This window comes from Oryctolagus cuniculus, chromosome 6, assembly GCF_964237555.1.
Source record: "Oryctolagus cuniculus chromosome 6, mOryCun1.1, whole genome shotgun sequence".
In the NCBI taxonomy this organism is placed as follows: Eukaryota; Metazoa; Chordata; class Mammalia; order Lagomorpha; family Leporidae; genus Oryctolagus; species Oryctolagus cuniculus.
The window spans coordinates 82,247,878-82,274,750 of NC_091437.1; the positions used below are offsets into that span (position 1 = coordinate 82,247,878).

General features: G+C 40.4%; 1 pseudogene; it reads left to right on the forward strand.

Moving 5' to 3' along the window:
- The first annotated feature begins 5,215 nt into the window (after window positions 1-5,215).
- On the forward strand, window positions 5,216-25,081 carry LOC100358507 (52 kDa repressor of the inhibitor of the protein kinase-like; annotated as a pseudogene).
- The last annotated feature ends 1,792 nt before the right edge of the window (window positions 25,082-26,873 follow it).

Genomic DNA, 26,873 nt, shown 5'->3' on the forward strand with positions numbered 1-26,873 from the left:
CCTTGCAGGCTATTGCTGTGGGAATTCTATGACTGCATAATAGGACATAGGGTATAATTGGGTTTCTGGGCAATCACTATGTCTGGAATCAGAGGAATGGAACTCCCTAACTTCCTGGGGTGGGTCATTGCAGGGGATTCCCGGCTCATGCTGAGGTCTGCACAAATCCTTTGTGTAGTATAGTTCATGAGCCAGTGTGGTTGAAGGTTGTATCCTCGGTAGGCTAATCTTGGGCACTGATAACCTTGAAAGAGTGTGGTTGTGATGATGGCAACAGATCTGATCAGACACTTCCCACTGCTGACAATAAATTTACAATGCCTAACTTCACTGTCACCCTGGATTCTAGTCCCACCTTTGAGCACTGACCAGAGGTCCCTGGCCACATTCAGCACGCACTTTTGGGTACTCATTGAGGAGCAGGCACTACACTAAGCCACAGAGGCATAGTTCAAAGATAAAACCCATCAGTGGAGAAAAACAACTAATGTTTCCAGAATGTCTTTTAAAAATGTAGAAATGTGAAAAACATGAAGAAGGAAGACTGCATGACTCCCCAAAAGGAACATGACAACACTTCAACATTCGATTGAGAAGACAAAGATTGATGAAATGCCTGAAAAGGAATTCAAATGAATGATCATAGGATTAATCAGAAGCAATAAGAAGAAAATTCATGAGTTAAAGAAATCCATACATGGGAAGTGAGATACACAGCAGACCCATAGAATGGCAGATGTCCTAAACAGCACTCTGGCCTCAGAATCAGCCCTAAAGGCATGTGGATCCGGCTGAAAAGCCCATGAGAGTACTTCAGGCATGGAAAGCCAAGACACTCTGGAAAAAAAAAAAACTAAATGAAAGATCTCCGCTAGTGAGATCCCAGTGGAAAGAATGGGTCATCAAAGAAGGAAGTACCTTTCTCTGAAGGGAGGAGAGAACTTCCACTTTGACCATGGCCTTGTCTAAATATGATCAGAGTCGGTGAACTCAGGGGGCTTCCATAGCCTTGGCAGCTCATGACAAGAGCCTAGGGTGATTACTGAGGCCATAAACAAGAGTGTCAATTTGTTAAGTCAACAACAGGAGTCACTGTGCACTTACTCCTCATGTAGGATCTCTGTCCTCAGTGTGTTGTACATTGAGATTTAATGCTATAACTAGTACTCAAACAGTATTTTTCACTTTATGTTTCTGTGTGGGAGCAAACTGTTGAAATCTTTACTTAATGTATGCTAAACTTATCTTCTGTATATAAAGAGAATCGAAAATGAATCTTGATGTGAATGGAAGGAGAGAGGGTGTGGGAACGGGGAGGGTTGGGAGTGGGAGGGATGTTATGGGGGGGAAGCCATTGTAATCCATAAGCTGTACTTTGGAAATTTATATTCATTAAATAAAAGTTAAAAATAAAAAAAATAAAAAAGAAATCCATACATGACATGGATCAAACATGTTCTCATGGGATAGAGATTTTGAAGAGAAATCAAACTGAAACATTAGATATGAAGAATTCAGTATGTTAAAAATACAGTGGAAAGCCTTAACAACAGACTAGGTGATTCAGAAGAAAGTATATCTGGCTAGAAGACAAATATTTGGAAATATCTGTAAGACTATATAAAAGAAAAGGAAATTAGAAAAATTAAAGGGATCGGTGCTGTGGTATAGCAGGTAAAGCCGGCACCTGCAATGCTGGCATCCCATATGGGCACTGGTGCGAGTCCCAGCAACTCCACTTCTGATCCACCTCTCTTCTATGACCTGGGAAAGCAGTAAAAGATGGCCCAAATCTTTGGGCCCCTGAATCCGCATGGAAGACCTGGAAGAAGCTCCTGGCTCTGGCTTTGGATCAATACGGCTCTGGCCATTGCAGCCAATTGGGGAGTGAACCAGTGGATGGAAGACCTCTCTTTATCTCTCTCTGTCTGCCTCTCCTTCTCTCTCTATGTAATTCTGACTTTCAAATAAAATAAATAATTCTAAAAAAAATTTAAAACAGTGTTTGAGACTTATGGCTTACTATCAATCGACCAACATATGGGTCTTAGGAGTACCAGAAGTTGGGCCCAGCATCATGGCTCATTTGGCTAATCCTCCGCCTGCAGCACCAGCATCCCATATGGGCACTGGGTTCTAGTCCCGGTTGCTCCTCTTCCAGTCCAGCTCTCTGATGTGGCCCGGGAGGGCAGTGGAGGATGGCCCAAGTGCTTGGGCCCCTGCGCCCTCATGGGAGACCAGGAGGAGGTGCCTGGCTCCTGGCTTCAGAGCGGTGCAGCACCAGCCACAGAGGCCATTTCGGGGGTGAGCCAATGGAAGGAAGACCTTTCTCTCTGTCTCTCTCTCTCTCATTGTCTATAACTCTACCTGTCAAATAAATAAATAAATAATCTTTAAAAAAAGTTTTACCTGATGTTGAATCAAAGAATAGATTCAAAGGCATAATCAGTGAAATAATAACAGAAAACTCCCCTAATGTGGAGAAAGAAAGGAACATCCAAGTCCAGGAAGCACATTAAATTCCTAATAGACATGACCAGAAAAGATTTTCTCCATGTAACATGTTACAGTCAAACTTTCAACAGTAAAACATAAAGAAAAGGTTCTAAAATGTGCACAAGAGAAACATCAGACTACTTTCAGAGGATCTCCAATTAGACTCACAGCTGACTTCTCATCAGAAACCCTACAGGCTAGAAAATAATGGAGAGACATAGTCCAAGTCTTAAAAGAAAAAAAAAAACTGTCAACCCAGAATATTGTACCCTGCAAAGCTCTTATTAATGAAGGAAGATGAAATAAAGATCTTCCATAACAAACAGAAATTGAAAGAATTTATCACCACTTGCCCAGCATTAGAAATTATGCTTAAGGATGTGCTACACACAGAAACACAGGAAGATAGTCATCATTACGAAATAATGTGAAGGGAGAAAAACTCCTAGTAAAAGTATAAAGGAAATCCACCCCCAAAATACAATAGGAATATTTATGGGAAAAAGTCAGGGCCAAGTAGTTACTTATTAATAGCAAACTCAAACTTAAATGGCTAAATATTCCAATTAAAAGACACATACTTGCTGAATGCATTAAAAAACAAACCCATCTACTTTCTTTCTGCAAGAAACACACCTCACAACAAAAATACAGGCAGAATTAAAGTAAAAGGATGGAAAAAGATACCCAATCTAATGGAAAACAAAAAGAAGCAAGAGTAGTAACCATCCTAAGATCAGAAAAAAAAAATAGACTCTAACATAAAAACTATTGAAAAAGACAAAGAAGGACATATATAATTTTTTAAAAAGATTTATTTATTTACTTTAGAGGCATAGTTAGAGAGAGGTGTAGTTACAGAGAGAGACAGAAAGGTCTCCCATCCGCTGGTTCACTCCCCAGTAGCCATAACAGCCAGAGCTGGGTTAATCCAAAGCCAGGAGTCAGGAGCTTCTTCTCAGTCTCCCACATAGGAACAAGGGCCCAACCACTTGAGCCATCTGCTGCTGCTGTCCCAGGCCATTACCTGGGAGCTGGATTGGAAGTGGAACAGCCGGGACTCAAACTGGCACCCATATGGGATGCTGGAATTGCAGGCAGATACTTAACCTACTATACCATAGCACTGGACCTTGCATATGTAATTATTAATAGATCCATTAAACAGGAAGATGTGACGATAATAAATCTATATGCACAAAATGCCAGGGTAGCTGGCCCACTTTCATCATTGGACAGATAAACTAGAGAAAATCAACAAAGAAGCAACACAGCTAATCTACACTATAGACCAAATGGACCTAACTGGGAACATTTCATCTCGCAGTTGAAGAATATACTTTCTTTTCAACAGTGAATGGAAATTTCTAAGGGTAAATCATTTGCTAGGACATTAAGCAAGTCTTGGTAAATTCAAAAAAATTAAAATAAAGCCATGTATCTTTACTGACCACAATGAAATGAAGCTGGAAAATAACAACTTAAGAATCTCTAGAAAGCATTCAAACACATGGAGACTGAAAAGCATGCTCCTGAATGATCAGTGGGTCATAGAAGAAATAAAAATCGAAATCAAAAAATTTCTGAAAATTAATGAATATAATAACATACATTATCATCACTTATGAGATACAGCACAAGAAATGCTAGGAGGGAGGTTTATAGCAATTAATTTCTACATCAAGAAATTGGAAAGGCATCAAGTAAATGATCTAAACATGCAACTTAAGGCCCTAGAAAAATAAGAACAAACCAAACCCAAAGCTATTAGGAGGAAGGAAAAAGTTATAATTAGAAAAGAAATAAACAAAATCAAACCAAGAAAAGATACAAAATACTGAAGAAATGAGGAGCTATTTTTTTTGAAAAAAAAAAAATATTGGTACACCATTGATCCAACTACTTCCTAAAAAACAGGGGAAAGAATACCCAAATTAGTAAAATCAGAGATGAAAAAAGAGATGTTATAATGCATAGCAAAGAAATTAAAAGAATCATCAGAGTTATTACAAACAGCTACTTAGAAGAAAATCTAGAAGAAATCAATAGATTTTAGAATACATAAAATCTACCAAAATTGAGTCACGAAGATGTAGAATACTTTAACAGACCAATAACAAAGACAGAGATTGATATAATAATAAAGAACCCCCCAACATAGAAAAGCCTGGGACCAGATGGTTTCTCTACTGAATTCTACCAGACATTTAAAGAACTGATTTCAATTCTTCACAAACTATTCAAAACAATTAAAAGGAAAGGAATCCTCAAAAACTCTTTGTATGAGGCCAGCATAACCTTAATACAAAAACAAGAAAAAAATACAACACAGAAAAGATTTATAGACCAATATTCACAATACATAGATGCAAAAATCCTCAACAAAATACTAGTTAATTAAATTCAACAACATATCAGAAAGATCATTCACCCAGATGAAGTGGGATTTATCTTTGGCATATAGGGGTGGTTCAACATATGCAAATCAGTAAATGGGATACATCATATTAACAAATTGAAGAACAAAAACTATATGATTATCTCAACACATGCAGAGAAAGCATTTGATAAAAAAAATCTTCTCATGATAAAAATCTTAAACAATTTGGATATAGCAGAAAGATTCCTCAAAACAATCAAGGCAATATACTCAAAGCCAGCATCATATTGAGTAGGGAACAGTTGGATGCATTTCACTAAGATCTGAAACCAGACAGGGATGCCCAATTTCATCATTGTTATTCAATATATTCCTGGAAGTTTTATCCAGAGCTATAAGGTAATAAAAAGAAATCAAAGGGACCCAAATTGGAAAAGAAGAAGTCAAATAATCCCTGTTTGCAGAACATGATCGTATTTCTAGGGGAACCAAAAGGCTCAACTAGACACAATTAGAACTCATAAGAGAGTTTGGTAAAATTGCAGGTTATAAAAGCAACACACAAAAATCAATAGCCTTTATATGTACTGACAACACTATGTCTGAGAAAGAATTTGTAAGATCAGTATAATTCACACTAACTACAAATAAATTTAAATACTTTGGAGGCCAGAGCCGTGGCTCACTAGGCTAATCCTCTGCTTTGTGGCACCAGCACACTGGGTTCTAGTCCCGGTCGGGGCGCCGGATTCTGTCCCGGTTTCCCCTCTTCCAGGCCAGCTCTCTGCTATGGCCTGGGAGTGCAGTGGAGTGTGGCCCAAGTCCTTGGGCCCTGCACCCGCATGGGAGACCAGGAAAAGCACCTGGCTCCTGGCTTCGGATCAGCGCCATGCGCCGGCCACAGTGCGCCGGCCACAGCGGCCATTGGAGGGTGAACCAATGGCAAAAGGAAGACCTTTCTGTCTCTATCTCTCACTGTCCACTCTGCCTGTCAAAAAAAAATTTTAATACTTTGGAATGAAATAAAAAAATCTTCCATTTTCATGGATTAGAAGATTTAACATCAACAAAATATTCTTACCACCTAAAATAATTTACAGATTCAATGTGATCCCTATCAAAACATAAAGGACATTCTTCTCAGATCTAGAAAAAATGATGCTAAAATTCATATGGAGGCACAGGGGATATTGAATAGCTAAAGCAATCTTACACAACAAAAACAAAGTTGGAGGCATCACAAATACTAGATCTCAAGTGTACTATTGGGCAGTTATAATCAAAATAGCCTGATACTGGCACAAACATAGACATGTAGACCAATGGAACAGAATAGAAACCCCAGAAATTAATCAACACATATAAAACCAAGTAACATTTGAGAAAAAAAAGCTACTCAATCCCTAGAGAAAGGACAGTCTCTTCAAGAAATGGTTCTGGGAATTCTGGATTTCTGTGTGGAGAAGTATGAAGCAGACCCCTATCTTACACCTTATTCAAAAATCAACTAAAAATGCATCAAAGATCTAAATCTATGACCTGAGATCTTCATTGGGGAAACTCTGCAAGACATTGGCCTAGGCAAAGACTTCTTGGAAAAGACCCCAGAAGCACAGAAAATCAAAGTTAAAATAGACAAATGGGATTACATCAAGCTTAGAAGCTTCTGAACTGCAAAGGAAATACTCAAGGAAGTGAAGAGGCAATCAACAGAATGGGAAAAACTATTGCAAACTATGCAACTTATAAAGGATTAACATCCAGAACCTATAAAAAAAGCTTAAGAAATTAAAAAACAACAAAATAAATAATAAAGTTAAGAAATGAGGAAGCATATACATAGATATTTTTCAAAGGATAAAATTCAAATGGCCAACAGACACCAGAAAAGATGCTCAAGATCACTAACTATAGGGAAATGCAAATCAAAATCACAATGAGGTTTTATCTCACCCCAGTTAGATAGGCTATCATCCAAAACTCAAAAAATAATAAATGCTGGCAAGGATGTAAGTGGAAAGGTACCCTAATACATTGTTGTTTGAGAATATGAATTAGCATAACAATATGGAAGACAGTATGGAGATTCCTCAGAAATAGATCTACTATATGACCCAGATACACTATTCCTGGAAATTTACCTGTATGAAATGGAATCAGTATATGAAAGAATTATCTGTACCCCATATTTATTGCAGCTCAATTCACAATAGCTAAGGTATGTGGGTGATATAGGCTAACACCTGAGAGGATGAAAGGATTAAGACACAGTAAGCATCAGTCAAGTCAAGAACTCTGCAGGTGCACACAAAATCCATCCAGCCTCACAGCTGCAGCTTCCCTGCACAGCACCAAGGTTGAGTTGTTCATGAGGAACTATGGACACAGCTTTGTAATCACTGAACACTACGATTAAAAGAATCAAATAAGCTTTTGGGAACCAATGTGTTCTCCCGTTGGCCACATAATAATTGAAGGAAACCCGGTTCTCTCATTTTCACTTTTCTTTCAGGTGAGAGTTAGCTGCCGATCTGCATTGCTGCCCTCTAAGAGACTTTAGTTAGCAAACATCCGTATTTTTTCTTGTGCTGAGAAGAGCTATTCTTTGGGGAATAAACATCATGAGTTTCAGTTTGGCAGACACTTGGACTGCTTTGCTCACTCTTACTTTTCCCTCACTTTTTTTTTTTTTTTTTTTTTGGACAGGCAGAGTGGACAGTGAGAGAGACAGAGAGAAAGGTCTTCCTTTACCATTGGCTCACCCTCCAATGGCCGCTTTGGCCAGCGCACTCCGCTGATCTGAAGCCAGGAGCCAGGTGCTTTTCCTGGTCTCCCATGCGGGTGCAGGGCCCAAGGACTTGGGCCAGCCTCCACTGCACTCCTGGGCCATAGCAGAGAGCTGGCCTGGAAGAGGGGAAACCAGGACAAAATCCGGCGCCCTGACTGGGACTAGAATCAGATGTGCCGGCGCTGCAGGTAGAGGATTAGCCTATTGAGCCATGGCACCGGCCCTCACTTTCTATATCATGGTTCTACAACTTCCCAGCAGTGTGACCTTGGTCTTCATGTCTCAATTGTTTTTTCTCTACAGTAAGCCAGCAAGCATGTCACACCACTTCCAAGGGCTATTGAGAAGAGTAAATGAGACATAGAATGTCCCAAGCTTGGAATAGGGTCTGCCATGCAGCAAATACTCAGTTTTATGACTCCTGGAACCAGACTTTCCTCAAGTACCCCACAGCAAGGTACCTATATTGAAATACCGAACTAGCAGAATCTACGTTCCCTTGCCAGATGCTTATAAAATGTGCCCAATGGATATTTCTCAGGATCTGAGGAAAGCACACACATTTTCCAGATCAGTTCTTATCATCAATTACTGTCTCTTGCTCCAGCCAAATAAACCCGGGTTTGGGACACTTGCTCTTATCTCATGGCTGGGTAAGAGATTAGGGCTCCTTGTACTTCATTGCTTTGCCCAAGATACCACCCTTTTAAGGCAGTAACCTGGAAGATGGGGAGCCCTTTCATAATGAATATTTGATCTACCTGTTTGCGGGAGACACAGGGATCCTGAATGGCAGATTAGCAATTGTTGGGAAAGAATTTAAAAAGGATTTTTAGCAGAAAATAACTGAACTGACCTTAGCTACTCCCAATCCAAGAATGTATTAAGTTGGGAACTCCCAGTACCTCAAGAAGGGCAAAAACAGAAGCCAGCAACAAGGCACAAATTATCCTGTGGGACATTGAAGAAAGACCCTGGAGCTACTGTTGATGGTGGCACAGGCACACACAGTCCACCAGAGACTACCTTTCAGAATTCTGCTGGGTTCATGTATAGTGGATTGCTTCACTGTCCTCTTCCCCTTCTATTCTTGGATACCATGCTAGCTTGTTATGTCACTGCTCTCCAGGTTGAAACCACATGTGAAAGCTACAGAGTCCAAGCCCTGTTCAGTATCCTGGTGGCAAAGAAGACTGGAAGCAAGAGTTTCTACTCATGTGAAGGCAAAGCAATAAGCAGAAAAGGTGTGATGCATAGCTCCAGGCAGCAAAGAAGCAAAATAAATATCAATAAAACGAATGGGCCCTAAGACAGCCTTCCAAAGTCCATTGCGTAGCAGTAACATAGGTAGAAATATGCTCAGAGTCTTATAAGAAGTCTCCAAGTGGGCACCGAAAAACTTAGGGGACTGGTGCCCCAAAGGACATAGCCAGAAAAAAAAAGACAGATTGCGACAACCTAACTCATAGTGGGATTTCAGGACACTTCAGGCAAAGATGTAATAAGAACAAAGTCCAAGTGGTGCAAGTTTGGTGCAGCAGTTAAGATGCCACTTGGAATGCCCACATTCTGTATCCGAGTACCGGGGATTGACTACTAGCTACCCCACTTCCAATGTAGCCTCCTTCTAATACACACCCAGAAGGAAGCAACTGATGGCTCAAGTACTTGGACCCCTGCCACGCACATGGAAGATCAGGATGAAGTTACATTCTCCTGATTTCAGCCTGGCCCAGCACTGGCTGTTGTAAGCATTTATAGAGTAAACTCGCAGATGGAGCATCTCTCCATGTCTGCCTCTCTGCCTTTTTTTTTTTTTAATTTTTAATTAGTTTTTAACATACTCACTGTGCTTTGTGGATACAATTCTTTTTTTTTTTTTTTCTTGACAAGCAGAGTTAGAAAGTGAGAGAGAGAGAGAGAGAGAGAGAGAGAGAGAGAAAGGTCTTCCTTTTTCATTGGTTCATGCCCCAAATGGCCGCCACGGCTGGCGTGCTGCAGCCAGTGCACCATGCTGATCAGAAGCCAGAAGACAGGTGCCTCTCCAGGTCTCCCATGCGGGTGCAGGGCCCAAGAACTTGGGCCATCCTCCACTGCACTCCCAGGCCACAGCAGAGAGCTGGACTGGAAGAGGGGCAACCGGCACAGAATCTGGCACCCCGAGCGGGACTAGAACCCGGTGTGCTGGTGCCGCAGGTAGAGGATTAGCCTATTGAGCCATGGTGCTGGCCAGAGATAGCACTATTTTTAAATTTACATTACAGTGAAAAGGCTTAATACTTCAACAAATAAGAAACTGAACAAGTGAAAAACAAAAAGATCCTAGTTTAGTGAAAATATAGACAAAGGCTATAAGCCATAATAGAATGGGAAAATGACCATTCCACCCATATATAGTACATTTTAAAATAATCACAGATAAGGGGGCCAGCACAGTGGCACACTGCGTTAATCACTGTGGCGCTGGCATCCCATATGGGCACCGGTTCTAGTCCCGGTTGCTTCTCTTCCAGTCCAGCTCTCTGCTGTGGCCTGGGATAGTAGTGGTAGATAGCCCCTGCACCCACATGGGAGACTGGGAAGAAGAATCTGGCTCCTGGTTTCAGATCGGTGCAGCTCTAGTCGTTGCGGCCATTTGGGGAGTGAACCAACAGAAGGAAGACCTTTCTCTCTGTCTGTCTCTCTCACTGTTTGTAACTCTACCTGTCAAATAAATAAATAAAATATTTAAAAAATAAATTAAAAAATAAAGTAATTAAATTAACTGAAATGTGATCCCTGTTGAACATGGTGGTGGGAATGGGAGAGGGAAGAGATGTATAATTTGGGACATGCTCAGGCTGACTTGCCCCAAGTGGTGGAGTTGGAAGCATACCAGGGGATTCCAATTCAATCCCATCGAGGTGGCATGTACCAATGCCATCTCACTGTTGCAGGTGATCAGTTTCAGTTCACAGTTGGTCATGGTGGAGGGACTGGGAGTCAAAGGGAGCACATAGACAAGTCTAGTACCTGCTAACGCTAACTGATGGAGTAAATAAAGGGGAGAGTGATCCAACATGGGAAGTGAGATACTAAGCAGACTCATAGAATGGCAGATGTCCTAAATAGCACTCTGGCCTCAGAATCAGCCCTAAAGGCATTCGGAGCTGGCTGAAAAGCTCATGAGAGTATTTCAGGCATGGAAAGCCAAGACACTCTGGCAAAAGATCTCTGCGAGTGAGATCCCAGTGGAAAGAACAGGCCATCAAAGAAGGAGGTACCTTTCTCTGAAGGGAGGAGAGAACCTCCACTTTGACTACGACCTTGTCTAAACAAGATAAGAGTCGGAGAACTCAGAGGGCTTCCATAGCCTTGGAAACTCATGACTGGAGCATAGGGAGATTACTGATGCCATAGACAGGAGTGTCAATTGGTAAAGTCAACAACAGGAGTCACTGTGCACTTACTCCTCATGTAGGATCTCTATCCTTAATGTGCTGTACATTGAGATTTAATGCTATAACGAGTACTCAAACAATATATTTCACTTTGTGTTTCTATGGGGGTGCAAACTGTTGAAATCCTTACTTAATGCATACTAAACTGATCCTCTGTTAAAAAAAAAAAAAAAAAAAAAAAAAAAAAAGAAAAGAAAGAAAGAAATTATCAATTCCCAACTTGACTCTCACTGGGATTAAACATGACAATAGGGCTGCTCTGATTTCATCATCATTTGAAAAAAATCATCTATTATTTTTCACTTTATGTTTCTGTGTGGGAGCAAACTGTTGAAATCCATACTTAATGTATACTAAGCTGATCTTCTGTATATTAAGATAATCGAAAATGAATCTTGATGTGAATGGAAGGGGAGAGGGAGTGGGAAAGGGGAGGGTTGTGGGTGGGAGGGACGGTATGGGGGGGAAACCATTGTAATCCATAAGTCGTACTTTGGAAATTTATATGCATTAAATAAAAGTTTAAAAAAAAAATAAAGTAATTACAGATCATTAAAAATATAATAGTGTATATAACATTTTAAAGCAATTGTTTGACAAAGATATAAAACAAAGTTTTACAAAACTATATTTGCAGCAATACTGATACACAAAGATGTTTCATTTTTTCTTTTGTCTTCTTTTGTTTTTTAAATTTTTGCTCCCACATATAAGGGAGAACATATGCATTTGTCTGTCTAGTTTCAGCTTATTTCACTCAACATGATGTCCTGCAGTTGCGTTCATTTTGCTGCAAATCATAGAATTTCTTTTTTATACCTGAATAATATCCCATTGTGTATACATATCACATTTTCTTTATCCATTTATCTGATGATGGACACCTTGGTTGATCCCAAATTTTGGTTATTGTGAACAGTGCTGCTATGTACATGGTGGTACAGGTATCTCTTTGATAGACTGTGTTCATGTCTTTTGGGTGTATACCCAGTAGTGGAATTGCTGGATCATATGCGAAGTCTGTGTGTAGTTTTTGAAGAAATCTCTACACTCTTCCACCGAAGCTGCACTAATTTACCTTCCCACCAACAGTGTATGAGTTTTCCTCTTTCCCCACATCCTCACCAGCATTTGATCCTCTTTGTTTTGGGTATTAGCCATTCTGACAGGTAGGAAGTGATATCTCATTGTGGTTTTGATTTGCATTTGATGGTTAGTGATATTGAGTATTTTTACATTTTTTTTTTAGCCATTTGTATATCTTCTTTTGAGAACTGTCTACTGAAGTTCTTTGCCCATTTCTCAACTGGATTGGTTGCATTTTTATTGTTGAATTGTTAAGTTGCTGATGTATGTGGGATATTCATCCTTTGCCAGATAGGTGGTTTGCGAATATTTTTTCCCATTCTGTTCAATGTCTCTTCACTCTATTGATGATTCCCTTTGCTCTGCAAAAGCTTCTGAGTTTAATATAATCCTATTTGTTTAGGTTTGCTTTTGTTTCCCATGCTTTGAGGGTCCTGTCCAAGAAGTCCTTCCCTAAACCAATGTCTTGGAGTGTTTCCCCTTTGTTTTCCAACAAGTTTTTAGTCTCAGGTCTTTGATTCATCTTGAGTTGTTTTTTGTATATGGTGAGAAGTACGATTATAATTTCATTCTTCTACATATATAAATCCAGTTTTGCCAGCACCTTTTGTTGAAGAGATTACCCTTACTCCATTGTATGACCTGAGTACTTTTTATCAAAAATCAGTTGGTATATGTATGTGGTATTCTAGACAGTTCCATTGCTCTATGTATTGGTTTTATGCCAATACCATGCTATTTTATTTACTACAGCTTTGAAGTGTGTGTTGAAGTCAGATATTGTGAAGCCTCCAGCTTGATTTTTCTTGTTCAGGATCTCTTTGCCTATTCTATATCTTTTGGGTTTCCATATGAATTTTGGGATTTTATCCTAGTTCTGTGAAGAACATCATTGGTATTTTGATAGAGATTTCATTGAATCTATAGATGCTTTAGGTCATGTAGATATGACTAATCCATGAGCAAGGAATATCTTTACGTTTTTTGGATCCTTGATAATTTCTTTCATCAATGTTTGATAATTTTCATTGTAGAGATCTTTCACTTTTCTAGTTAAATTTATTCCTAAAGATTTGTGGGTTTTTTTTGGCTATTGTGAATGGGATATCTTTTGCTTTTTCTTGTGTGTTCATCATTATTATAAAAAAGCTACTATTCATGGTTTTTGTATGTTCATTTTATAACCTACAACTTTACTGAATTGGTTTTTCAATTCTAGCAGCTTTTTGGTTTCTAAGGTTTTCCATGTACATCAAATATGCAAATATGGATAATGTGAATTCCTCTTTTCTAAGTCTCTCTGCCTTTCAATTAAAATGGGAAAAAAAATAACAACAACAAAGGTCAACATCCAAAGGTCATAGGCATGAGTTGCCTCAGCAAAGATAAGAGTGAGACAGAGAATAACACTTAGACCAGATGGCTGTTAATAGTGTCAAGATGAAAGCAAAAGGAGACGCGGTGTGCTCTGAGTGTAACAGCACGTAGGTCCCAACAAGCCCCAACAGAAGACTGGCAAGTGTGGAAATAAACAAAGGCCCACCAACTGAAAAAAGTGAAGACCATCAATTCTGCCATCACAAAGGAGGAATCCACCATCACATGTGTTTTGGCAGAGAGTCAAAACAGGAAGAAAATGTAGACAGCTTTGTAGTGCAGAAAAAGGAAGATTTCCAGGTTTGAGGTTTTTGGCCTGAGGAAGCTGGAGATGGCCAACCAGAACTAGGGCATCCTGCTTGACTGGATGGGGGTACAGGTACTCAACCCCAGATACTCTGATATGGAATGAGGGCATTCCAAGTGGCATTTTAACTGCTTTACCAAACTCCCACCTCTTGGCCTCCATGTTACATTTTTGTTTGCAGTATCCTTATATTCCACAGTGAGCTATGTTTGTCAGGGTCTTCCTCTGGTTGCTGGTCCTAAATTGGAAGTAGGGACAAAAATTAAGCAAGTTGCTAATTATCAATCAAGACCTGGCCATTTGGACCTAACTGTTAGAGACTTTATTGTTTAGGATCCTGGATTGTTACTAGAAAAACAATCTAATCTGATTTACAGCAAGCTAGCTTCCCGGGTTGTTTACTGTAGATAAGGGGTTGGTTTCCTGGGCAAGTTGCTGTGGATTGTGCTTTCTATATTTGGTCTGGCTATTGTTCATGTGTATATTCAGTCTCTCACCAGTTTAACCTTTTGTGAAAAAAAAAAAGAAAAAGAAAAAAGCTTTAATTTTTTCACTTAATAACAATTATTATCAAAAAAAGACACTCAATATTCCTATTCTTTTAAAATTTTTGAGACTTGTTTTGCAATCTATCATATGATCTATTCTGGAAAGTGGTATATGTATTTTTTAAAAGATTTATTTTATTTATTTGAAAGACAGAGTTACAGAAAGAGATAGAGACAGAGAGAAAGAAAGGTCTTCCATCCACTGGTTCACTCCCAAGATGGCTGCAATGGCCAGAGCTGCACTGATCCGAAGCCAGGAGTCAGGAGCTTCTTCCAGTTCTCCTGCATGGGTGTAGGGGCCCAAGGACCTGGGCATCTTCTATTGCTTTCCCAGGTCATAGCAGAGAGCTGGATTGGAAGAGAGGCAGCTGGGACTTGAACCAGCGCCCATATGGGATGCTGGCGCTTCAGGCCAGGGATTTAACCCACTGTGCCACAGTGCTGGCCCAAAAGTGGCCTATGTGTTGTTAAGAAAATTTGTATTTTGCAGTTATTGGATAAAAACTTCTGTAGATGTTTGTTAGGTCCAATTGATCTAGGATGCAATTTAACTCTCCTGCTTCTTTGTTGATTGACAGGATGATACATCAATTTCTAAAAGTGGGGTGTTTAAGTTCCCAACTATGACTGGATTGGAATCTATCTCTCCCTTTAGGTCTATCAATATTTGCTTTACATATTTGGGTGTTCCAATATTGGGGGCGTTTATATTTACATGATTTATTTCCTCTTGTTAAAGTAAATCCTTTAACATTATATAATGACTTTCTTGATCCCTTTTTACTACCTTTGATTTAAAATTATTTTATTTGATAGAATTATAGCTATTCTTGCTTTTTTCTTTTAAGATTTGTTTATTTGAAAATCAGAGTTATAGAATGGCAGATGCCCTAAACAGCACTCTGGCCTCAGAATCAGCCCTTAAGGCATTACGATATGGCTGAAGAGCCCATGAGAGTATTTTAGGCATGGAAAGCCAAGACACTCTGGCAAAAAAAAAAAAAAAAAAAAAAAAAAAAAAAAAAAAAGCCATCAAAGAAGGAGGTACCTTTCTCTGAAGGGAGGAGAGAACTTCCACTTTGACTATGACCTTGTCTAAATAAGATCAGAGTCGGCGAACTCAACAAGCTTCCATAGCCTTGGCAACTCATGACAAGAGCCTAGGGTGATTATTGACACCATAAACAAGAGTGTCAATTTGCTAAGTCAACAACAGAAGTCACTGTGCACTTACTCCCCATGTAGGATCTCTGTCTTTAATGTGTTGTCCAATTTGAATTAATGCTATAACTAGTACTCAAACAGTATTTTACACTTTGTGTCTCTGTGTGGGTGCAAACTGTTGAAATCTTTACTTAATTTATACTAAATTGATCTTCTGTATATAAAGATAATTGAAAATGAATCTTGATGCAAATGGAAGGGGAGAGGGAGCAGGAGAGGGGAGGATTGCGGGTGGGAGGGAAGTTATAGGGGGAAAAAGCCGTTGTAATCCATAAGCTGTACTTTGGAAATTTATATTTATTAAATAAAAGTTAAAAAAATCAGAGATATAGAGAGAGATGGAGAGGAAGAGGGAGATGAAGGGGGGTAGAGAGAGAGAGAGAGAAAATAGAAAGGTAGATATTCCATCCATTGCTTCACTCCCGAGATGGCTGCAACTGCCCAATGCCAGAAACCAGGAGTTTCATTCAAGTCTCCCATGTGGGTGGCAAGAGACCAAGATCTTGGGCCATCTTCTGCCATTATCAGGGGGTTGGACCGTAAGTGGAGCAGCCAGGACATGAACTGGCACCCATGTGGGATGCCAACAATGTAGGCAGAAGCTTTACCTGCTATGCTACAATGATGACCCCTACTCCCACTTCCTTATAAGTTCCATCTGCATTGAATATATTGCTCCATCCTTTAATATTTGGTCTAGAAGTGTGCTTTTAGAGGTGAAGTGAGTTTCTTATAAACAGCATATACTTAGAATCTGTTTATTAACTCATTCAGTCACTGTCATTTAATTGGAAAATTTGATCACTGACATTTAAGGTAATAATTGACAATCATTGATGGGAAAAGTATTACTATTGCCATTTTGACACTTTTTTTGTTTTTAATGTAATTCTTGTACTTCTTTTTCCCCAAAATATAATCTTCCATTGTGATTAACTGATTTTTCTCTAGAGCTGTACTTTGATAACTTGGTTATTATTTGTGGTATTGGTATGTGTAGATTCTGTTTTGTGGTTACCTTGAGGCTTAATAAAATCTTTTTGTGGCTATAACAAGCTATCTTGAAATGATAGCAACACTGATTATATAAATATGAAAAAGACATAGAAAAAATAGATAAGAAATCCAAACAAAACATTCGACATCTTTGCTCTGTCCCTCCCCACATTTTGAATTTTAATGTTACATTTGACCTCTTTTTATATTGCCAATTTTTTAATATTTTAGTATAGTGATTATAATTTTAGTCTTCACCATAAAGATATAAATGATGTACACACTGAATTTATAGTATTATAGCATTCTGAATTATTATGTTAATATGGTTCCTCTTACCAATAAGTTTTCTACCTTATGATGTTTATTAGTGGCTCTTTCTTTTAGTTTCAAGAACACCCTTTAATATTTCCTGTAGCAAAGGACAGGTGCTGATAAATTATATCAGCTTTGGTTTGTTTGGGAATGTCTTTAACTCTTCCTCATATCTGAAGGATAGCTTTGCTAGAACAGTACTCTTGGCTGGCAATATTTTCAGTTCAGTACTTTGAAAGATCGTTCCTATTACCTCCTGAACTGTGGGGTTTCTCTTAGGAAGTCTATGGTCAGACAAATTGAGACTTTTTGTAGATTTGAGAATCATTTCTTTATCTTTAACCTCGGAGATATAGTTTATAAAGTGTCTTGGGGGAGACTTGATTGGGCTGAATTTAATTGTTGATCTTTGACTTTTCTTTTCCTTATATAGTTTTATCTTTCTTTAGGTTTGGGAAGTTTTCTGCCATTATCTTTTTGAATATACTTTCTACCCCCTTGGCATTCTTAAGTCCCTCCTTGAATTCCAATAACTCAAATTCTTGATCTTTTCGTGCTGTCCTGTATTCCCCATAACCTTTTTTCATTCTTCTTGATTCTTTTTTCTCCTCCTGCTCTGTATTTTCAAATAGCAAGACTTAAAGTTCAATGGTTCTTTCTTGTATTTGATCTATTCTGATACTAATGCCTTTTATCATGTTTTTAATTCCACTGTCTATTTTTCAGCTGAAGGACTTCTGTTTGATTTTATTTACTGACTTCCCTCTCTCTATCAAATATCTCTGTTAGACTATTGAATCATTTCTCTGTGTTTGCTTGAATTTTGAAGAGTGTCCTTAAATCTTCTATTTTTGAAATCTTCACCCAAACGCTTAAAATTTTGATTCCTAGATGGGTGGTTTGTGGCATTTTATTTTGCTCCTTAGGTGAGGTCATGGTTCCTTGGAAATTCTAACGCTGTTGTAGTATGATGTCATGTGCACATTCCTGGATTAGTTCTAGTGATCTGCTCTTATTTGTGGTCATCCTTCTAGAAATTCTGAGCAGTGTGTTCTGCTGCTGAGGTGGGTTCACTGTTCAGTGAGGTACCTACTAGCCACCGGAGGTGCTGGCTAGGATACAGGACTGCCCAACCAGGACCATGGGACTCCACTGGGCACTGACTCAGATCCGGAGACTTTCTATTCAGGCCTTGGGAAAGGGACCATTCAATTCTGCTTGATGCTGGGTTTTATCAGCCTGACAATGAGTTCCAAAACAGTCTGTTGATCTCTTGTTGTCTGTCTAAGGTTGTGGGAGGGTTGGAAACGGCAGCTCCTCAGTTGAGTTATACCTGGATCTCACAGTCACCAGGCTCTGTGTAATCTTAGGTGGGTATACCAGGCTCATGAGAGGCTGGTGGTGATACATGCAAAAAAAATATGTAAAGCAGGGCACTAGTCTCTGTCTGATATTGGATCAAACCCAGAGACTCCTCCTAAGATCCTGGCATAGGATGGAAATTGTTGGGATCTTCCTGTTATGGGACTTTACCAGTCCAATACTGTTGTCCAAGATGCAGTGTCTTTGCTGCTTCCTACCTGCTCAAGGCTGGAGGAAGGTGATAGACAGCCTCTCGGCCCTGCATCCTCTGCAGCCCTCAAAGATCTGATAAATACCCTCCAGAGTCACCAGAGGAAATTTTAACTCCTTCATGGTTGGTTTCTAGCACTTTATTTTGCCAAAATGAGCCTGATCCATCCAAGTACAGGTCTCCACCTGATGCCGGGCAGATCTAGATGCCCAGTCAATGAGAACCAGGTGGGTGCTAGAAAACTTTGGGCTTTCTCAAGTGTTGGAACCAGTGCAGTGGGTCTGGATTTGCTGGATTTGTGTCCCAGGGCATAGTCCTAGGCTTCCTCTCCTAGCCTTTCTGTCAGACTGCAGTTTTGTTTTTCTGGTTTTTTTTTTTTTTTTTTTTTTTTTTTTTTTTTTTTTTTACAGGCAGAGTGGACAGTGAGAGAGAGAGACAGAGAGAAAGGTCTTCCTTTGCCGTTGGTTCACCCTCCAATGGCCGCTGTGGCCGGCGCACCACGCTGATCCGATGGCAGGAGCCAGGTGCTTCTCCTGGTCTCCCATGGGGTGCAGGTCTCAAGCACTTGGGCCATCCTCCACTGCACTCCCTGGCCATAGCAGAGAGCTGGCCTAGAAGAGGGGCAACCGGGACAGAATCCGGTGCCCCGACCGGGATTAGAACCCAGTGTGCCGGTGCCGCTAGGAGGATTAGCCTATTGAGCCGCAGCGCCGGCCTCAGTTTTCCTTTTTGTCAGTGGGTGAGGAAGAGGTGGCAGAGGCTGCATGGCTCCATATTCATTTCCATATCCATATTCATGGATAAGGAAGGGCCTGAGAGCAGGGTGCTAGTCTGACTGAATTTTTTCTCTATGGGCCTGGTACTGTCTTCCTCTTCCTAGTGGCAGGCATCTTTCTACACTGTTTTACTTGGAGCTAGGGGATGGGTGATACAGGCAGCTCTTTCCTTCTTGCTTTCTTCAATGTGACTTTTCTTCTGATGAGGCACTATGGTCTTGTATCTGGCTTCCACAGCTCTTGGGAAGGTGACTTGGTGTGTGTATAGCTGTTCACATTGGTGTTTCCGCTGCAGAGGTGTTGCTGGATCCACTTATTCAGCCTCCATCTTGGCTCTGCCTCTACTCCTTTTATTCTTTTACACTTGGTTCCCAGTGTGGCAATGCTGAGGCAATGAAAACCTTTAAGGGGTGGGGCTGTGTGGGAGGTGATCAGGTCACTGGAGGCACTACCCTCAGAAGGGAATAATGCTGTTCTCATGGGATCCTAGTTTGTTCCTGTGAGAGTGGGCTGTTATAAAAGAATAAGCCTGGCTCCTGAATCTCCCTTGCTTTCTCTCTGACCACATGCTCCCTCCCTCCCACACAAGCTCCCATCATAATTCCATGTATCATGTTATGACACAGCCGTGAGCTGAGGAGATGGCCAAAATCATGTTCATGGACTATAACTTAAATAAATCTCTTCTTTAGAAAGTACCCAGCTCCAAGCATTTTGTGACATCAACAGGTAAATGAACTAATGAAGTTGGAAATAATGGAATCCTGAAAATCAGAATAGAATCCTATTAGCTGATTCTATTGAAAATACAGATCATGTACCCCAAAATTCCACCAAGATTTCTTTGCCAGTAGAAACATCCTTATGATTGTTGCAAGAAGAGTTTAACTTCTCCTTACCTGAAGAACCAGTAATGACCTTCACTAAGTCAACTGCTTTGCAAGGGACTGCTAATGTTCTCCAGGACATACTCCCACCATTTCCCTTTGCTTCAAAACCTGTAACTACATTCAACTACTTGGAGCCCCCAGAAGATGAGACACAAAGTATGATACATGAGGAGATGCAACACATGTGAACCTAATTTGCTAATTTATATTGACAGAAACCTGTCCTACTCTTACCCTTTAGTTTTTATCCTCAATTACTTATATGGATTATAATTCTATATAATGACTTTTCTTATAATTTAGACTAAACAAATTTGGGTGTCTTCTATGACGATGTGTGTGAAATGATTAAATATCAAACTTGGCTGAACTTCAGCAAGCAGAAAGGGCATTTGTTCCCTCTACAGAAAGCATCCACATTTCTTCCAAGACAACAGCAAACTTGAACCTAATGTGAAAGAATTGCTGCCACCCAGGAAGCTGGGAAATTCAAGCCTCCGTTTTGTAACAACTTAAAGCTGAAAATGGATCCTAAAGAATGAAGGAAGACAAGGAGAAACAAATGCTGCTGCAAGGCTGAGAAAAATGAAAGGAAAGGAAACCATTCCAGGGGTGGTCAGAAGCAGGCAGCAGGTTTTTCGCTGGAAGAAAGCAACCTCCTTTGAGTAGTGAATGCACACTCTGAAATGATTCGGCTACCTACACTCTGAGAAGCTATGAACATTCTGCAGTCAATTAGGAGGCAGGAACTTTGGGAGACAAGTGAAGCAATTCTGACCCCTGTGAGATGTGGACCAAATGGAGTGCACAGATGAGGCTTCATGGCGTCAGAAAACTTAAAAATGTTAACAATAGCTAACTTTTATGGGTGATGCCCGACGTCGTGATTAGGCTTATGGGAAAACAAAATTATCTTCATTTTTCAGTTAAGAAAACTGAGGCACATGGCAGATAAATCACGTGTTCAATGTTACACAACTGTAAGTGAAGCTACGTCATCTGATTTCTGTGCTGTGTCCACCACTGCAACGCAATGCCTCCTCAAAGAAGAAAAATGTCCCTGCACTTCCCCAGAGGTTTGCTGTTAACAGTTCCTTAAGAGATAATTAAGAGTTCCTTAAGAATAATAATTTTAATTAGAATGCCACCAAATAGCACTCGTGGTTGTGGTACATAGTAACCTACACTGCCAAAAGCTTGTGCAATTCCTGCTTCATAAGGTGGAGAGGATTCCAAAGTTATTGTTGTGTTCATGAATTCCCAGATGGACTCACTTGTCACTGTTGTGACTTATCAGTATCTAGATGGTGCACCTCATGAGAATGTTTTGGACTGACCCAGTGCTCTGAGTCTCAAGAGCAGAAAGCAGTCTCCCTTCCAGAAGGGAAGGGATGTGAGCACTTGGCAGGTTCAGCACATAACTGGTATGTGCTATCCTTCGTCTTGCTGCCCGGAAGTCATTATGTCTTGATTTTTTTTTTTTTTTTGACAGCTTTCACCTTAATCTTTGCTTTCCTAAGTATATTTTCTATGTCTAGTACATCCTAGACTTTATTATTCACTCTCTCTATTTAAGCAAATCTTATTTCCCCAAAACTTTCCTTCCCCTCCCCACCTCCTCCTGGCAGCCCAGTTGCCTGTCAGGGGGAAGGAAGGAGCCAGGCCAGCCCACCCACTCAGCAAGACTGTCGCACGGGAAAAATGTATTATTAAAATACACGTGATTTAAAATACTTAGTCATTTGGAGTGTAAGGAAGATAGGACATTTTAAACTCTAGACTTCTGTTTCCTGAAGATGAACCTCTTCTGCCTTAATAATTTGTGTGAACTTAAGTTGGACAGCAAATTTAAATGCTCCTTACAGAGTAATAAAAGGTAACAGTCAAGTTAGAGCTTGAACTCTGACATTTGTGCAGGTAGAATAAAAGTATTTCCAGCCAGAAAAGAATAAATTTATTTTGTCAAGAAGGAGTGCCACTGTTCCCCTTCAGGTCACCATAAGTCTTGCAGTTTGTCAGTTACTGAATTCAGGGGGAAGAAAGGAAACAAAACAAAAAGTCGTCTGTGAATGCATCAGGGCAAAGAAGCTGAACTTCCGCGCTGCCCCTAACTGCACTCAGAAGAACTCGAAGTCCGATCGGGCCTTCTTCAGATTCCTGCGGGATCCAGCCAGATGTCCAAAGAGGGTGGAGAATTATAGGAGAGGCAACTTAGAAGATAAAGCACCTGATCACTTAAACATCATGATTGTGTGCCAAACACTTTGAGACCTCTGCGATCTGTAGAACTATATATTTTGCAGAGACATCAGAAAAGGGAAGGATGATTGAGTTATTTTATTTCTCAAAATTAATTGAAGCAGATACTTGTGAAGTCACTGGGAGTCCTTATGGAACCGTTCTTTGAGACAATGCAATATTAACAACATTTGATCTACCAGTCATGTGAACAATCCTCACAGTAGACACAGAAAACAAACAAAAGAATTGAATGAAGATGAAATCAGGACATTGAAACAGAAAAAAAAAATGATGAAATTTCTGAACAGGAGCAAAAACATAAAGAAACAAGCAACAGCAATGTCCAGAACTCCAGTGCAGAAGAAGGGGGTGATGAGCAAGATGAAGACCTTGTACCTTTAACCTTGAGGAGAAAGAATATTTCAAATCTTTATTTGAAATTTTGATTCCTATGGGCAAACAAAATATACCTCTGGATGGACACGAGGCTGATGAAATCCCTGAAGGTCTCTACTCCTGATAATTTTAAGGCTCGGGGGGAGTGTGGGATGAATTCTGGTAATGAGGTCCTGAGGAAGTGCTTTGGAGCACAGACCTTAACTTACTGTTTTCCAAGGCACAGCAGAAGCAGATGCAGGAGGGCTGTGAGAGCTACCTTCCGGAAGAAACACCCGGGGAAGTGAGGGACTCACTTCTTTTCCATTATCACCGACGATGTAGTGGACATAGCAGGGGAAGAGCACCTGCCCGTGTTGGTGAGGTTGGTTGATGAATCTCATAACCTGAGAGAGGAATCTGGGGGCTTCCTGCCTCATGAAGCTGGTGCAGAAAATCTGGCTATGAAATTGCACACTATGATGATTGCAAGTGGGGATTAAATATGGAATACTGCCATGGCCAGGCTTACATTGTGTCCAGTGGATTTTTTTCGAAAATGAAAGTTGTGGTTTCTAGACTTAACAGAGAAATATCCCCAAGCTATCTACACACTCTGCTTTTCCTGTACCTTAAATATATGGTTGACAAAATCAGTGCCTGTTTTGGGAGTATCAGTTGCATTGGGAAAAACTAAGGAAGTTTGTTCTTTTTTTTTCCATGGATCACTGTCGCTCCCCCTCTTCGTGGAGGAACGACACAGGACCCTGCGTTGTTCTTTCGTCTGCTCGGCCCTCCCCGGGTTTGCTGCTGGTTCTTCCCGGGTTGGCTACCGACCCTTCCACCTCCGTGGAAGGGTGGTTCCCCCTAGCCACTTTCCCCACTTCCGCGGGGGAGCGGCACACCGCCAGCCGGCTCTCTCGGGGGCTGCACAGGTGTTCCTTCAGATAGATGTTCCTCTGAGATGTTCCTGGTGCATGTTGTCTCTCTCCTCCTTTATAGTCCTCTTCACCAATCCCAACTCTGCTACCCACACGTCGAGTACGCTGCTCTCCTCCAATCAGGAGCAGGTCCTGCAGTTTATTGGTTGAACTGGAGGCAGCTGTGTAGAAGCTGTTTCCTCCTCTCCCAGCGCCATATTGTGGGAGAGTAGATGCATAGAATAAGTCTTAATTCCAGTAACAGTATAGTCCGAGTTGCTCCCCACAGATCACCACAACTGATTCTAAAACTTGACAATGTAATTCCCTTTCTTTTTCAGAACAGTGAAGAAAAAAAGCAAAGAACTGAAGGAAATTTGCTATTCTCAGTGGACATTCAGGCATGATACTTTTGAAATTCTTGTAGACCTTCTGTACATATTTATTTTATGCATGGATGGTATAATTAGTGACACAAATATTAATAACTGTACTCTGTAGTGCAGTCACAGATTTTGATTTCATTGTTAGCATTGTTGTTCTTAAAGCTGTCTTATCCTTACAGGAGCTCTTGGGAAAAATCTTCAGGGGCAAACCTCGATGTCTTCTTTGACCGCAGTCCCGCATTCACTGAATGAAGTGATGGAAAGTATGATAGTATATCATGAATTTTGGTTTGAGGAAGCCACAGACTTGCCAACCAAGCTTGATATTCAAAAGAAACTCCCTGGGAAACTCCACAGGTCTCAGCAAGGCAACCTGGAGTCTCAGCTAACTTCTGGGAGTTACTATAAAGAAACCCTAAATGTTCCAATAGCAGAGCTCATTATTCAGGGACTTACAATATATTCTCAGAGCAGCACCTCAAAGCTCTTAAATGGTTATCTTTGGTACCCTTGGCCATGGGACAGCTGAAATTCAGTACATCAGAGAAGCAATATGCTGACATGTACAGAAGTGACTTACCCAATCCCAACACTCTCTCAGCCAAGGTTCAGTGTTGGAGAATAAAATGGAAAAACAGAGGCCAAGAAATGGAGCTTCCGTCCACCATTTATGAAGCTTTCCATCTTCACAACATCAATGTTTTTCCTAATGTGTATTCCTTACTGCAGGTGTTGTGTATTATTTCTAGGATGAAGGTGGAAAATGAGCGCTATGAAAATGGACGAAAGCATCTCAAAGCATACTTAAGGAATACTTTAACAGACTGAAGGTCAAGTAACTTGGCTTTGCTTTATATAAATTTTGATATAAAACATGATCTAGATTTAATGGTGCATCCATACATCAAACTCTACACAACTAAGTTTCCCACAGATAATTTAGAACCCATTGGAAATACTTGAGACTTTAAAAATAGACCTTCTCAGGGCCAGCGCCGTGGCACACTAGGTTAATCCTCCACCTGCGGTGCTGGCATCCCACGTGGGCTCTGGTTCTAGTCCTGGTTACTCCTCTTCCAGTCCAGCTCTCTGCTGTGGCCTGGGAAAGCAGTGGAAGATAGCCTAAGTGCTTGGGCCCCTGCACCCGCATGGGAGACCAGGGAGAAGAACCTGGCGTCTGGCTTTGGATCTGCATAGCTCCGGCCAGCTGTTGCGGCCATTTGGGGAGTGAACCAACGGAAGGAAGACCTTTTTTTTTTTCTCTCTCTCTCTCTCTCTCTCACTGTCTGTAACTCTACCTTTCAAATAAATAAATAAAATCTTTAAAAAAATAGACCTCTTGTATTTGATATGTGTGGGCCACTGAATCAATGAGTATCTTTGTCTGTAAGCCTGCCATTTAATGTGTTAGCCATTGATAATCTAATTATTGAATGGCTCCTGTTAAACTCCTGTGTTTGGATGACCTCTTTGTTCTTCCAGAGGGTAGCACTGGAAGTGCCACATTCTACTTCTGTGTCTGGTAGTGGGACTCTGGAATTATTTCAGTTAAGTCATATTAGACATAACATTTACTACCGCTGTGGATCCAATTATCAGGTTTGCATTAGCAATGTTTTGAAGAAATAAATTTTCAGGATGTGTGGGAGGAAGAAAAAGATTTTAAGAAATTTGCAATGAAGGCCACAATTAACCTTTGACTAATAAGAGTTCTGATTAATATGAGTTGAAAATCTGAAATGGACAATTACCCAAGAGAAGTTAGTGATCTTGCTACACAAGGATTTAAGTGTAAATTTTGTCTTGATCAAATGATTCTGAAGGGAATAAGTTAACACCATTATTGCTCCACTTCTGGATATTGCTGTTTAAATTCCTTTGTTGCACCTACATCTTTTTTTTTTTTTTTTTGACAGGCAGAGTGGACAGTGAGAGAGAGAGAGAGAGAGAAAGGTCTTCCTTTGCCATTGTTCACCCTCCAATGGCTGCCATGGCCGGCGCGCTGCGGCCGGCGCATCGCGGTGATCTGATGGCAGGATCTAGGTGCTTCTCCTGGTCTCCCATGGGGTGCAGGGCCCAAGCACTTGGGCCATCTTCCACTGCCTTCCCGGGCCACAGCAGAGAGCTAGCCTGGAAGAGGGGTAACCAGGACAGAATCCGGTGCCCCGACCAGGACTAGAACCCGGTGTGCCTGTGCCGCAAGGTGGAGGATTAGCCTAGTGAGCCTCGGCGCCGACCTGCGCCTACATCTTTTTAGCAGGTTTATATTGAACATTTGTCAAATGGTCAAGACATTGCCCGAGGCCATGGATACTGAAAACTGACCTACCTGTATTCTTCTTTTCCTGTGACTCTATTGCCTAGTCTTGATTTATAAGCAAAACCTGGAAAACCTACAAAAAGAAGTGCTTTATGGTTTATCTAGAAATAATACAGAAAATATTGTTTTTTTTTCAGAAAATTGATTTTGCATAGTTTATTTGAATCTAAACAAAATGTGAATTTGGTTTAAAAATACATTTTATTAGATTATATATGCCTAATCTCAAAATGTGCATTAATTCTCAAAATCATGATCATCAACTTTTAGTCATAACATTCTTCATCATGCACGGCCTTAAAGGAAAACAATAGTGGAAATTGTTAAATGGCCACTATATTTGTAGATCATGTAAGTTTTTCCTTCTCCTTTTCTCATGTTTCTTGATAGCCAAGTAATAAAAGATAAATGTTTATAAAGATGATTAAAATAAGA